Genomic DNA, 15,686 nt, shown 5'->3' on the forward strand with positions numbered 1-15,686 from the left:
TCAATAAATACAAAGGATTTTGACACTTTAAATGACATATTTTATTTACTAAGTTCTTTTAATAAAAGCTGTTTCAAAATATAAAATGCACAGCATTTTGTTTGGCTTTTAAAAAAGTGTTAAATTAGGGCATATTCCTAGCTGAAGTAGTTAAATCATAAACTCTAATTTTAAGAGGCATCAGTTTGTTTTCATAAACCATATTTTGCAAGTATTTATTGTTTTACAGATTATGATGAGCATGTATTTTCTTCCCAAAAAACTATTTTGTCAGAATGCTTTAACCAGCTCTGTGGAGAACCCAAATGATTAAGATGTTTCTTAACACACCCCTAAGCTAGACCAGCACTCACAGGCTCATAGTCCATATCAAGAAGACAGAAAACATCCTTGCTGAGACAAGGACAATTTCTCCAGCACTCACTTTTATATTTCTCTAGCTCTGCAAAGTAACTGTGCCAAAAAGCAACATCAGAGGTATTTTTTTGAGTTACACTGTCAAAGAGATGACAGGCTGTGTCCCAACCTTCTAACCAGGTCATCTTTACGGCTGCTCACGCCAGGCTGCCTGCTTGTAGAAGTTGTTTTTCTTATGTTGCCTCCAGGAAACAAAAAATCAGAACAACATTTTTTTTTTCCTAATTAATGATTTATTTTTTTTAATTGTAGGCTGCTAAATTACATGCAAATATATATAGTTTTTAATATATTATATATTTATATATCTATTATAGATTTTATATTTATAACATACTTTTATATTTATAATGTGTAATATATATTTATATGATGTCTTCCAGTTTTTTACTGTAAATAACAAGACTTCATGGTAATTGAATAAGTAAAAGTTGTTGGGTACTTTTGGAACAAGTTACAAATCCTGTAAGGGTTGTGTATGCTTTGATGCTTATTTCAAATACTGAGTTGGCAAAAGGGTTGTGTTTCACCACTGGTCTTGCACTTTCTAGGAAACTTTACCATAGCAAGAAACATCACCATACTCTCAATGTTCTGGTGTTCTTATTTACTTGGCAATATTGTAAACTCTGTAAGAGTTGAGCACGTGTATCTTTACAGTGCTGTGTCATGGCTTCACCAAGGCAATGAAGAATTGAACTGTATTCTCAGCTACCTCTTCAAAATGTGACATTTCCTTCAGCACAGCTTAGTTTGGCTAAGGAGAAAACCTACTCATCCACAGTGTATCAGGAAGCCTCTATACAACTGTAATGATGCCAGCAGAGATACTTACTTGCATCTGCCTAGGCATTTTTTGTCTCTATAGTGATAGTTTAAATGTAGTTTGAATCAAATAATTACAGCACACTGCTGTGATGAGTGCCTTGAAACTATTTTGATATAGAGACAAAATAAACCACCTTTTAGAATTTACTCTTCCCTTAAAAAATGTGAAGTATTTTCATGTTGGACTAATTGGCAAGTGAGGACCCATTTTTCCATGAATGGCTGCACTCTCTACAGCCTCATAAAATACAGAATCATAAAAAAATGACAATAATTGTGTTCCAAGTATGAGCTCATGGTATTTTAAACACTGCACAGCATGTTTTCAAGTTTTCTCTTTTATCCAGTCCTCCCTGTTTTGATATATTATTTATTGAGAAAATTCTTATTTCACTAATGTTAGAATTCAGAGTATATTTTTTACCCTGTTCTTGCTGCTGCAGCATCATAATAAAAAACACTCAAGCTTTTAAGGGAGTTGAACTGAAATGGTAATGTTCTAAGATGTAAGTTCTGCACAAGGAGCAAACTCTTGTGAGACTTGTAAACTCTTGTCTCTTGTTAGCAGCAGAATTCTGCTACTGCTTCAGAATGTCTCTCATCTCTGAGTGTTCAGGCTATGGGAGAACTGGAAGTTTGTATGTTCCAGCCAAGAGTTGCAAGTCTTCTAAATATTAATAGCATTACTCTCTTTTTTGTTTTGTTTTGTTTTGGTTTTTGTTTTGTTTTGTTGTGCTATGAAATCTTTCTTCAATTGCTGAGGAGTTAAGAAATATCACCCTAATACTTATCTGTCATATGGGGAAGGGACAATAGCAGAAACTCTGGAAAGGCACACTGGAGCATAGTTTGAACAAGAGCACCAAATCCAGGTTAGGAATTGGCTAAGAAAGAAACAAACCCTAGAAGCTTATTCATGTCTGACTTTTGCTTATCTTCACTGCAATACTCCATCAAGTTACGTAAGCTGTGCTCAAAAGGGCCTGTACCTTACAAAAGATAACTGTTACCAAAAGAATGACAAATACTTAGCACTTCTGCAAATTGTGTTGAATATATGCTGTAGATATGAAATCAATATTAATTACATTAAAACATATGCATTAAAAACCAGTAATGTTTATTGAATCATAGAATAAGATGAGTTGGAAGGGACCCTTCAGGATGATCGAAGTCCAGCTGGCCCTGCACAGGACAAACCCCAAGTCACACCATGTGCCTGAGAGCACTGTCCAAATGCTTCTTGAACTCTGTTAGGCTTGGTGTTGTGACCACATCCATGTGGAGCCTGTTTCAGTGCCTGACCACCCTTCGGGTGAAGAATCTTTTCCTGATAACCAACCTCAATTTCCCCTAACAAAGCCTTAGGCCATTCCCTTGGGTCCTGTCACTGATCATCAGAGAGAAGAGATCAGTTTCTGCCCCTCCTCCTCCCCTCCCAAAGAAGTTGTGACTGTAGTGAGGTCTCCCCTCAGTCTCCTCCAGACTGAAAGACCAAGTGACCTCAGCTGCTCCTCACACTGCTCCTTCTCAAGGCCCTTCACCATCTTTGTTGGTGACAATATGCTCTCCAATAGTTTAATGTCCTTTTTATATGTGGTGCCTAAGGCTGCATGTAACATTCATGGCGAGGCTACACCAGTGCAGAGCAGGGAAATCACTTCCTTTGGCTGGCTGGTGATATATTATTTATTAAAAAATAAAAATAATTTTTATTTCGAAAAGAAAAAAAAAAAGATTTACTTTAAAAATGATTTTTAGCATTTTTTAAAGGTTCTGAATATTTATAAGGCCTTTTGAATCATTACTAGGTAACAGAAATAGATGAAAACATCCTCTAGTGGATTTAAAATATGGATGCTTGCACAATGCAATAAATCATACATTTTTTAAAAAAAATTGTTGACAGATATTAATACCTGTGTCTTAATAGCTGCAAAAGTAGTGTTCTTAATGTGTTTTTTTTTTCCTTTAGCTTTTAGTATTGGCATTACATTCTATAACTTACATTCATAGTTCACAACAGAGATTATCTTATAACATACATGCTATGGATTTACTTTGGGACTATTTCCTTTACGGTTCCCTTAATGCTCTTCTGTCCATGCATGATTGTATTCTCTTTTTTCTCATTTTGTTGTTCTTTTTAACCATCCCTTCATATTTCTGTATTCTTTTTTGATGCTTTTTTGTCTACTTAAAAAGTTTATAGAGATGCAGATTATAAGAACTCCATCACCTGCAGTTTACTAGAAACCCTGACCTGAAATATTGAGTATCTGTTAGCTGAGTGCTTGTTCTGCCTAGAGAATATATTAGGAGCTCTGCATGAGTAAAGATGTTTTCATATGATCCGTATACTGCATACTCATTTGGAAGTTATTTATAGATGTGCTGTGCTGTTTCCATTTTCCATCCCTTTATCTCTCTCTCATGATTACTATTGCTTTCTGCCTCCCTCTAAATGTGAGCATTTCTGTCATTGTAATTCTGCTACTCCGATCCATTATTGTTCTACCTCCTTTATTTAATACAAGTCATTAATCGAATTTCATACGTTTGGGCAAAAGGAATAAATATGATACAAATGGATCCAATTGCTGTCACATCAGAAGAACAGAGAGTATGTTACAGTTCTACCCAGGCCAGTAAAAATTTGAATTTGTTGTGCACTGCCAAGTTTTGGGGGAATATATGGGATTGACTTCGTGGTGAGTTAACCTCAGATCATCTCATTCTCCCTTCTTTCTTTTCTCTATCAAGGCATGGTGCTGTACTTCAGCTGTAGCTGGACAGTCACCTTGACCTGTTTTGAGTGCAGCCTCTGACTGGAAGTGTGATTCCCATTGCTCCCTTAATTCATGGCCAACCCTACATCACCCCATTATCATTTGTACAGCCAGATGATGAACTGGATCATGGACTAACCTGGCCAAAAAAAAACAAACCAAAAAACTATCAAAAAAGTGCAAAAATCAGTTGGCTTAGTCAGACTCACTGCACTGCCATGAAAATCTGGGAAAAGAAAGTGCAATCACACTTATCAGCAGCTGCCTATATATTTTGCAGTAAAGCAGCCACGGAATTGTGTCAATCAAGCAGTAGTCCTAGAGGATGGGAGGGAAAAATGCTATTAACTGTTTGAGCTAGGTATCAGTGCTCCCTTTTTCAAAGGTTTAGGTCCTGAGTGAAATCAGGTAGGTGTTGAGAAACATTGGACTTGCATGAAAAAGGTTTTTGCATTACAGTTGTCAAAAAACCTTTTCCAAGACAATACTGTGAAGATACCTTTTTATTTTTTTCACTTGAAGAAGTATTCAGCAACCCTTACTAAGGCAAACAGAGAAATACTAACATAATATAAAAGAAAATCTATCCCAAAAAATTTAATACGTGGGAGAAGGGGAAATGACATAGTACTAAGTTCATTTTAGCTTGAAGTAACAAATTGTTTCAGCAAAACTACATGGAGGAAGGAATTTGGCTGAGTTTTGGAAACCGTGGGAGGGGAAATAAGCTGCTGGAGGTTGAAACGAATTGGTTTCTGGGGCTCTTGGGATGTCATGCCAGCCCTGTGAGCAGTACACTGTGCATTGCTTTTGATATTAGATAGTCTCTTTGTAAAAAGAATCAAATACCCAATGAATTTATCTACTCATTTGCTTCCAAACAAGTAATAATCCTTGCTAGAGCCCAAATTGTCCCTAGGACTTGAAATTGATGATAATATGGAGTGCATTAGTATAACCAAATAATCATAAATAAAGCATTTTATGATTTTCAGCTGAGTGCTTTCAAAAAAGCTGGACACAACTTTTCCAACACTCTGCTTTCAGAAATAAAAAGAAACCCATTTGAACTTGGCCAGTTCAAAATGTACTCTTGGCAATGGAAACTTTGAAAGATGCAGTGCATTTGGCATCATTTGTATCTGTTGGCTTATATTACTTCTAATACAAGCATTTCAAACAAAGATAGGATGTTTTTTTAGCTCTCTTGCAATGTTGACATTAAATCATCCGTACCACAGGGATACTTGTCTAAGGATCACACAGTCTACTATGCACTTCCTTTGAAGAAAGAACAAAGATAATGCTAAATCTGGTGGTTAAATAGTTTAACTTAGACACAGCAGCAAAAGGCTAATTCTGTTTTTTGGAACCAAAAAGCAATAGGTAATAATAAAAATAACAACATAATAAAAATAAAATAAATAATAAATATAATAAAATAATATAATAAAAAGATTAATATCTAGATAACTAGAATGGTAAAAGGACCAGGAAAAATGAGGAATATTAGGGAATAGTAATGCAATGCTATTTTTGGGGAAAGAATTTCATAATGGGATCCTGTGGAATATTTCTAGATCTGAATCTTAGCCTTGTAAAATATTTGATCATTTTAGTTCATTAGTTACATTTTATATTACATATATAAGTCAAGCCTATATAACGAATCTTAATAACATTAAATTCTTCTAATAATATTTTTAAATTCTTGTGTGCATTGAAATACTTCATTACATTAATAATAACAGAAGTCCAAGTGCCAGATTCTGTTGCCAATCATGCTGGAATCATGTAGTTCAATGGATGGAGATACCCCAGTTGCAACAGGATCACTGAAATTAAAACTGAATCATGCTTTCTTGCCACAGTCAGTTAAAAATTAACTCCAATATTACATAGGCAGCATGGATTCTTTTTCACCATAATGAAGATTGAGGTTCCATACAAGTGCTCAGGTTCCAGGGGAGAAAAATATTCAAAATTGTGTGAATTTTTTGTTGAGGACAAAATTAAAGAAGCATTCCCTACTATAAATAAGGGGGATTTTTTTCTCCCACTCTTGATACATTATTCATTAATAACTTACCCCTGCTAGAACTTCTACAATTAAGGAAATGTCAGGATTTGCTCATACCTCTTTTGAACATAATACTGTATTAGTGAAATATAATAGTAGATAATACAATATTAAAAATGAAATATAATAAAGTATATATAATCAAAGTATAACATATATAATAAATATAATAAACCCCATAATAACTGCAATCCTCCCCCCCTTCCCCTGCTATTACAGAATGTAGTAGCATTAGTAGTTTAAAAATACTAAAGGATTTGTGCCACGATAGAGATGTTTGAGAGAAAGTCTCACCTTTTTTCCTGGTGTGATTTACTTAGATTGAAATGTCAGGTTAAAATTTCACAGAAAGAGCCCAGCTGCTCTCAAAGCAGGGAGAGGCAGGACCTGCTTCACACCTTGACCTGGCAGCCTCCTTCTTGAGATAAATAGGAGAAAAGCAACTGAATGCCAACACTTCCATAAGAACATTTTACAGTTTTTGCTCTATGTGCTTTTTGCACAGGTTTTCGTAGTCAGATATGGAAATTTCTCTTCAGAATATGTTTTCAAGCATCTTTATACATATTGGTAGTTTGATGTACATACAGTTTCCATTATGGAAACAATTTCATATGATTTGGTTTTCAGATTACTAGCAGGTAGTATAATATATTTCCTCACAATCTCACTTAAAAAATAGGGAAATGTAGAGAGCTCTTCTCAGTGACAGAAAAGGGATACACTTCTTCAGTTGATTTCAGTTGATTGACAAGACTCCCTTGTTTGTCAATATATTTATGCATATATTTGTATTTTTAAAATTGATACTGTATTTAATTTTGACATAATAAGTAATCTTTTCTCTAAATATAATGCTTAGAATAAAACAGTGCATCCAAATAATTTCTGCTTTTTATCCTTTTTCAGTGCTTTGTTAACATGTCTAGAATTGTGATTACTATTTTCCTAGAAGTGTTGCATTCTGGTCATTTTTATAACTACTTCAGAGGAGCTTTCAATGAAAACCTTCAAGTCAGAATGTTTTGAGAGTAGGCAGTATTCTTGCTATCTGTGTGAAAAGCTTTGGGACTCCTTGCCTTTTCATTCATCTTCTAAACCAAATATATGAGTTTTCATGGGCTAAGACTTGTTCTTTCCTCAGCAGCTTTGTTAGTAATATCTTGTGGAAAAAAACCCTGTTTTTAGCTCTGTTATATTCATCAAATAATAATAAAAAAAATATTCCCTGCCTTTATACAATGGCAGAATGGTTACAGCCATTTCCAGCAGCTTACATGGTAACAAGATTATCTATATATGGCACAAACCCACATTTCTGTAATAACTGGAAAAATGGAGGAGGGTAGAATTTATGCTGAAGTTTATTTCCTCGAGTATTTCTGTGTTTGCTCTGTACAGCTGATTTACTGATCTGTTTTCTGCTGCTGTAGCTAATGTTTTTAGGTGTCTACCAAAAGGAGAAAAAAGAGCAAAGGGAACTTCGAAAGATGGAGAATCTAGAACCAAACCTCAATAAATCCATTAGCTAACCGTAAATATAAGAGGGCTTACACATACAGCCTATCCTACCTAGAAAAGCTTAACTGTATTACAGTCCCTTGATTTGTTCTTGTAAGTCCTCCTGTGTTCTGTCTGTGCACTTGCATTTAAATTTGAGAACCTTTGTATAACATGCTGCAATAATTTGCTTCCTATTAAAAAGTAGTTCTATCTATAAATCTTTTCCTAGTAATACTATCCTTCCCAGCTGTAAAAAAATGGTGAAAGCTTCTTTAGAAAGAAGGTAGTCATAAAATGAAAAAATAACAATTGTCTTAAAAAAATCACATTGGAATGTCTGTTCATTTAAGAGGTGACCCTGTAAGTTCATCATCTTCCTTTTCCTTTTTCTTCTTTCCTTTTAAATCTCATTATTGAAACTGGAAGCAGTGCATTGATCATCTGGAAAGATCAGTGGCAATAATGAGTAGTCAAAAAGATATTTTTTCATATACCTCATACCTGTAAGCTTTCTTTTGAACAGACAGACATAATCTGGGTTTACTGTTGTCCACAGTACATCAAAAACATCCTTGTGGGTTTTCATTTTAGCTCTGTGAGGAGTGCCCTTGGTCACAGAGCTGATCAGACTTAGCATATATTTTTGTCCACAGTAACACTCTGCCTTTTACAGTCACAAATACTGTAACTGTAGTTTTAGTCTCCTTTCCCTTGAACTTAATTTTACAACAGAAAATATAAACAATGAAATGTACAACTGAGCTAGTGGTTTCCTTAGGAAAACTTAATACTGTCAATGTTTTCTGAAAGTTGTACCTTAATTACCCATAGAAATCTATAAGAAAACAAATGTTTTAGCAATTAATACACCTGTCATACTAAACTATATTTTCTTTTCAAAGTGGGGCTATTACTATTCTTATTTTACTATCAAGCTTATGCAAACATCATTGCACCAGCCTTCAGAAGTTATTTTCTCCAACAGGTCTTTGCTATTCAAAATTACTCTGGCAAAGCAACTAAAATCTGAAACCCATCCACTGTTTTTCTCTGTACTTGGGCTCCTTCAGTAATAACAGATCAAACACAAAATGAAGGTTTTAGGTGCATTTCCTTTGCCTTCTCCTAATGGTGAATGCATAGATGCTGTTGTGTTTGCCTTGGCTCTTGCAGATGATGTTTAGTAGCCCATTTCCCTCTTGGAAATATGTTGCCTCGTGCTCCACATTTTTTATCAGCATTTACATTCTGAAAGTTACAGTGGTTGAAAGTCTTGCTGTCAACATGATTTCCACTATACAGGACCTCTGTCCCTCATCTGAACAAGCCTGGAGATCCCAGAGCAGCAACTTAGGCACATGGAAGTACCTTAGACCAATTTCTGCTTGTATGAAAAGATGTAAGTCTGGAAAACCAAAATCTTCCAGGTTTCTCTTACCATCTACATCCTAGTGAATTGGGGAGCAGAGTCTGGCATCCATTCTAAACGTAACAACTCAAAGAACAATTACTGTTGTAGTATACTTATCTCCTCTTTTCCTATGTGCTATTGAATCCTCTTGTAAGTAACTGATTAGCAGAGAGCTGATGTTCCCCTCAGAAAATGTGTATCCATCAAACCGTGATGCTAGGAGTTCTGTCCAAAATGAACTTTGGAGCCAAAGGCACCTTTGAATACAAATATTTTTCTCCTTCTAGATTCCTCACATATTCTGATCTAACCTGCTGCTTTTACTGGGTCTTGCCATGTCATGAAGGACATAGAGTACACAAAGTGACCCCAAAGCTTACGGTGCCTCTTTAACAGTGTGTACTCCAGCTGTCACATCTGCTAGACAGCAGTATTTAAATGACTGCAGTGTTACTGCTGAGTCTTAGAGGAGTAATGACTTCTTTAAGTTGCTAATAGTTTAATATTCATGGTATTTTTTTTACTTCTTTTGTGATGTCTGGTGCTTGACACACATAACAAACCTCCAGTGCTAATATAAATTACCACGCTGCTCCTTCCTTTAGAGCTCTATTGCAAGGGAGGACCCAGATGTTTTTCTCTGGAGACTTACTGTTACTGTTAGGTCCTTATCTGGAATAATGTTTGAGATGTGTCTATTATATCAAGCTCTCCTTAGTACTGATCTTCAGGATCAAACTTCTCAGTGCTAGGGTTACTGTAATGCTGCTGCTGCCTTTCCTGTCATCTTCTCCCTCTTGGGTCCTGGCTGTGTATGTTTGTCTGAGAAAACTTTGTTCAAATGTCACCACATTGAGCGATGGCACAGTTCAGCCTGAGACAACGATTTCTGCACGTGGGATTGTGAGAAAATAAAATTGAGCAAATATATTAAATAACTCTGTTCTCCAAACTGAATAAATAAAAAAAACCAAACTTTTTTGATATGTGTGGATCACATCTAAACTGTCCAGCATTATTGCAGCAGTCAGAGCAAGCCAGCTGCTTTACCCTACTTCACTTCTTTTAGTGCAGGTCATTTTATAAATAGTAGTATTATTGGTCAAGTTGTCAGCAAGATTAGACAAGCATTCAGTGAAGTTGTAGGTTACATATTACTGGGTTCAATCAAACTGTGTTTGGTAGTAGATGATTTATTTAAAATATTGTGACCTGGTATTCATGAAAACCACTAACATCTTCACCCCCATACTCATGCATGACCTTGGAACTAATTTTATTTGATAAGAGATATGCCCTGACTGTCCCAAAAATGTGTACGTACAGAAATCTCAGCTCTTGTATTTCCAGCATTTGCAATTGCTAAATCCTGTTCTGATTCTAGCCAATCAACAAAGACATTCTCTGATTTTACTCTCAACCACCATAAAATGGCATATAGGAAAAATATGCTTCTGGAGATCATGCATCCTTGGCATATTATATGACTGACTTATATTCTATTTCTCCATCCTAGAAATGATTCTTTCACCCTGACAACCAAAAAAGAATATATGTATCTATGTCTGTCTTACTTGATTCTCAATTTTGAGCTGCAGTGATCTGATAAATCAGTTTTGCGCAACTGATGTTTTTATATTTTTTACTGGCATGCTTTAAGTATACACTTTGAATCTGATATACATCAGCTGTAAACATTTTCATTTTTTATTTTGTTGTTGCAGCACTCTAGTAATTTTAAGATTAAGGAATAATCTCTGCCAAAGTTATACCATATTTGGCACAGCTCAAAACTGCAGTTTATGTAAGTTTCGAAGATTTCTTCCCCAAATCCCAAACTCTCCTACTAAGCAGGCAGGAAACTAGTAAGGATTAAACTGAAGAATTATACAGGAGACTGTAAATCTTGACCCAGCCACCTTCAATTCCCATCCTCTGTTGCTCTGTCACAGTGCTGACATTACTGATAAGCTCTGTGCAACATGCATTTCTCCCCAGTTCTTCAGTGAGTCACAGCACTGCAGTGGGAGTTTGAATGTCTCAGCAGGAGCAGCAAATGGAAATGGATGGAGTAGCTTAGGACTTCTCCCAACAAAATCCTTGTACCTTGTACCTATGGGCCCTCCCGTGCCTTTGTGATGGAGCCACACATTCATACCCACTAGCCTGGGTAACAAACCCATTTGTTTGCCATCCTGATGTATGCCAGCAATCCTTGGGACAGCTGATGCCCAAGTTGCTTCTCTCATAAACCAACTTTGCCCAATCCATCAGTTAATAAAGAACAAACTGTGTAGGAGCATGTAAGCTTAAATATATACTATTATTAGTGACTACCAGGCTCGTTTTGTTTGACAGCTTTCTTCACCAAATTGCCAGGAATTTTTAAGAAGACCAGGCCCCATTATATTACTGTGCTAATGTACTTAAATTTTCATTAATAATCTGAAGCTAATGGTATGCTGGGCCAGCATCTTAATTTTACAAGATAAAGACTTGACTGTTCCAAAACACTGAAGTTATTCACTGGATATGGAATGAATCTAATTCTCTTAGATCAGAATTTACATGATATTAAATACATTCTGACAGCACAGTGATAAAGAACATTAAAAGAAAATAGTGTGCAGAGCTGTACTGGCTGCATCCATCTTCATATTACTTTGGGGAAGATTTTTTTTCCACTTAAACTTTTACTTTAAAGAATGTCCCACAAAATGCAAGTAAAAGGAGAGGGGTTCAAATCTAACAGGTATTGTTTGTTACTATGAGCAAGCCTGTGATTGTCATCAGTCATAACAAGTGGTTTGGATCTATTATGAATCATCAGATAAGAATTCAGGCATATTATATTTAAAAAAACAGACATTCAGTTCATAGCTGGAATAATATTAATTGACATGGTTCAAAAATTTTTTGTACAGTAAATCTCCACATAGTATAATAATGACTTATTAATATGAATAAAGTACCATGCTGTGATCCCCAAAATGTACAGTGAGTTTAGCCAAGTGCCCTTACAAACAGCAAAGATGTCAGACATTAGTGTGAAATAGCATTGCCAAATTCCTGGATATCTTTTATCTTTGGCTGGTTTTTGACCATGGGCTATTATTGCACAGGCCAAGGACAGGTAGCTGTGATTTGTGCTTCTTCACAGCTACCCACAGCTTTCTGAACTGGAAAATTGCTGACTGGACAGCATCCAGCAACCGCCCAGGGCTGTGCTAGAATGGCCAGAAACTTGGGAAGGTAATCATTAATCTGTGCCCATGCTGCTTGGGCAGATATCAGGCTCGCTCATGACCTGTCCAGAGCATTGAAGAAGCAGGATTTCTGACAGAGGCTCAGTGTTGGAATTTGCTGGCATGGCCTATGCCAAGCACTGAGCTGTCAGTAAAGCACACAGTAAAGAATCCTGAATACAAGTGAATATATGAACAAAAGAAGAGTTGGCAGAACTCATTGTTTAGGCCTGATAGTTTTGTCTCTTTGCCCTGGCTTCCTACACACAATATTTTTTAAACCCTTACTATGCTTTTGAATGCTTTTACTGTGCATGTTGTCAGTGTTATAAAGGTTTCTTTTATGTATTGCTGTCCCTTTTGTTCATGTTCCAGCCTACTGTAGGGAACACCAAGTTTTCTTCCTAGTCTTTAGGCTAGAGAAAGCTGCAGATGCCTCAAATGCAGTGTTCTCAGCCCTCCTACTAAGTACACTGTTGTGCTTCTCTGTAGCATCCCATCACTTCAAGGGATTTAGGCCAAGTGCAAAGGCACAGTGAGCTGCAACTCAATTTCTTTTGAGGCTGGACCACTGTCACCTCATGAACTTGTCCAGAAGCTTATATTACATCATTAAATATGTATGAGCTTGCAATAGTCTGTTGTACCTGAGCAATTGATTAAATGGATTCCACAGAGAAAATCTGGAGATTCAGGCATTTTGGACTTCAAGCAATTGTATGTATACAGCAGGAGTTGTTATTCCTTCTCTTACGCATAAGATTTGAAAAAAACTTCACAAAATGAAGCTGATAAAGGGGAACACAGGATTTTTTTTTTTCTTGCATGTATTAAATTTCTTTTTTTAAGCAGTTGCATTAATAAAGGATCACTGGAGACCTATGATCACTAGAGACTTAGAGACAGATCACTGTCCCGAAGTCTCTAGGTTTAGAAAGCTATTCATCTCATCTTATAAAACATTAAGCTTTACTTGTGATCTTTGATCACTATATTTTAATAAAACAGCTCAACCCTTCTTTCTTCTATCCTCTGCTTCCCTGCTCCTGGAGTAGTTTTTCTAGTTCACCTTTTCTTCTAGTATTACATTATTTATGTAAATAATTTCCATTTAGATTCATGGAACTTTCCTTCCAGTTTAACTTCCCAGGAAATTACACTCTTTATTAAATAAGGACTAAGATCAGTTCATTCAACAATGTCCACCAGACAGAATATGTAAAAGTGCTGCCAAGCCATGAAGTCTCCCTGATCTTCTCTCTCCAGGTTCCCTTGTACCTTACAACCAAGTTGTGGTGTTGGATCTCTGCACATGTTGTTGCCTGCACACAGACCCTCACAGTCATGACTAAGATCTCCCTGGAAAACCTGATGTAAAACCCAGATGTGTTTGCTCATGAAATAAATGTGAGTTCAAACTCAAGGAATGTCTTTACAGAATCCTCTAACAAATCTGGTTAGATTTAAATCAAATTTGATTAGATTAATTTTGAACTGTAATTTCTGATTCCTGTTTCTGACTTGTGAAAAGGTATATATGAACAAATCTGGGAGATTTTTTCTGTCCTGTCAATTCAGAAATTAGATTTTACTTTCATGATTTATACATCGAGCATTCATGGCAATAGGATACATTTCCTTATCATACTTTAAAAATTCTCCTTACTGCACAAAATTTGGTTTTCACAAATGTTATTTTAGCTTTCCTAGTTATTATGAGTAAATTTATGCTTAAAAATATCATTTGAGCTTCTACTGTTACATACATACCTTGTAAAAGTAGTAGAGTTATATGACATAAACCCAGTATAATATAATTAAAGTTAGGGTAGATTATCCTGTTGGAAGTACTCAGAAACCTGAGTTCAACATGCATGAAAAGATAAACACTGCTATTTTTAAAAATTATCTTTCTGTTTCAGAACAAATACCACATTACATCACAGTTAAGACTTTTTGAGGTAAAGTCCATGAAAAATAATCTGCTTAAAACCAAACACAGTCCAAAACCTAAAGGCATCAGTAAATCTGTGTAAGAAAATATACTTATACACACTATTCTGACAATGGCATGGGGTATTTTCAGACTCCTTTAACACATGAAAACCAGTAATTGGAAAATTTAATCATATAATTACATATATTTAATCACTTTATGTAACAGGAAGACAGAACTTTACTAAAATGTTATTAGAGCTTTTAATTTTAAATTGCTTATTGAATAGACTAATTTTGACCTTTTGCCAAAGATAAAATTAGCCATAAAAGCAAAAGAATAAGATCTTCAGGTACTGCAATTTGTGATAGCTACTACAAGGTCAGCAGAGCTTTGAAAGTTTATCACTCCTGTCTACTCAATTAATTCAAGACATCTGTTTGGATTCTTGATGTGCCAAGAGACCTGGTTTAAATGAAGTAATAACTTTACAGAGATAATATTTTTTATTATTTTTATAAGCACTGAAGTTACTCCCAAGTTTTGTATTATAAACACATTATCTGTTGTTCTTAAATTCTGTCTACAGAGTAAACCAATTATAAGCTAAATTTTTAATGTATTATATTTTCCATATCTCACTTCACTAAAAAGAACATCCAGGAAACAGCAAATAATTTTTACTTTTTGATTTTAAAGCCAATTGGAATGGCCAATACACAAATTTTTTTTCTTGTGATTTTCTGTTTGTTGCAGAAAAGCTCTCTCAGGACTTCATTTTTGTGAGGGTTCAATATCATTCAGTAGATGCAGCTAGTAAAGGTAAGAGTGCTATGAAACTGTAGATATTATTAGCCATAAGAAGTCATTATGTTGGTGATCCAGTCTGTTCAACATGAACATTAATCCTTTGGGATTTACAGCTCAGTAAGAGACCAGTCCCTTTTTGATCAGCAAATTCAAGAGGAAGTAACACACAAATATGAGAATGTGCTCTGTGTCTTCTCATTGGAGGTGCATCCAATTTGATTTAGTCTTCTGCCCAGAGAATGACGTACCATAATGTTCTCTCTGTGCATCATTTTGTAATGACTTTTAGTCTTTGTGATGATACAGGTCCCTTTAAATACTATTTTTCTTCATTTATTCACCCTGTAGGCATAAAATAGCCACAGCAGAATTTTTAGTAAATGATCCAAATTCCATGCCTAATTTATAGTATTAAAACCTGTTCCATTCCCTGTAATTTACAAACTCTGCAGTTTAGACTGTAATTCCCAATGATGACCCTGGTTTTTGCAAACCCAGACATTCCTGCCTTTCAAAGTTTACAAGAAACAATTTCTTAGATAAAGCTGTATGTGGCATTTTGTTTATAAATTTTCATAAACTGAAGATATCTGCATATTCCATTTGTCCAATTGTTCTTCAGGATTATAGTTCTTTAATCATATCTGTATTTCTAATGAGGCATGGT

General features: G+C 35.4%; 1 protein-coding gene and 1 long non-coding RNA gene across 20 annotated transcripts in view; one reads left to right on the forward strand and one right to left on the reverse strand.

Moving 5' to 3' along the window:
- Positions 1 to 15,686, forward strand: part of LOC111932129 (uncharacterized) — a 291,751-nt gene that overhangs the window by 130,000 nt on the left and 146,065 nt on the right. For 4 of the 5 annotated variants that reach the window (XR_015288965.1, XR_015288966.1, XR_002865941.2 and 1 more), the window contains exons 4-5: positions 13,540 to 13,680; positions 14,966 to 15,031. The exons of the other annotated variant lie outside the window; for it this stretch is intronic. This is a non-coding gene — a long non-coding RNA (uncharacterized LOC111932129). The remainder of the gene's footprint in view (positions 1 to 13,539; positions 13,681 to 14,965; positions 15,032 to 15,686) is intronic. 5 annotated transcript variants of the gene reach the window in all.
- The window catches only part of B3GALT1 (beta-1,3-galactosyltransferase 1), a 174,999-nt gene that overhangs the window by 117,613 nt on the left and 41,700 nt on the right, over positions 1 to 15,686 (reverse strand). The gene's annotated exons all lie outside the window — the stretch shown is intronic.

Source organism: Cyanistes caeruleus, chromosome 7, assembly GCF_971803275.1.
Source record: "Cyanistes caeruleus chromosome 7, bCyaCae1.hap1.1, whole genome shotgun sequence".
In the NCBI taxonomy this organism is placed as follows: Eukaryota; Metazoa; Chordata; class Aves; order Passeriformes; family Paridae; genus Cyanistes; species Cyanistes caeruleus.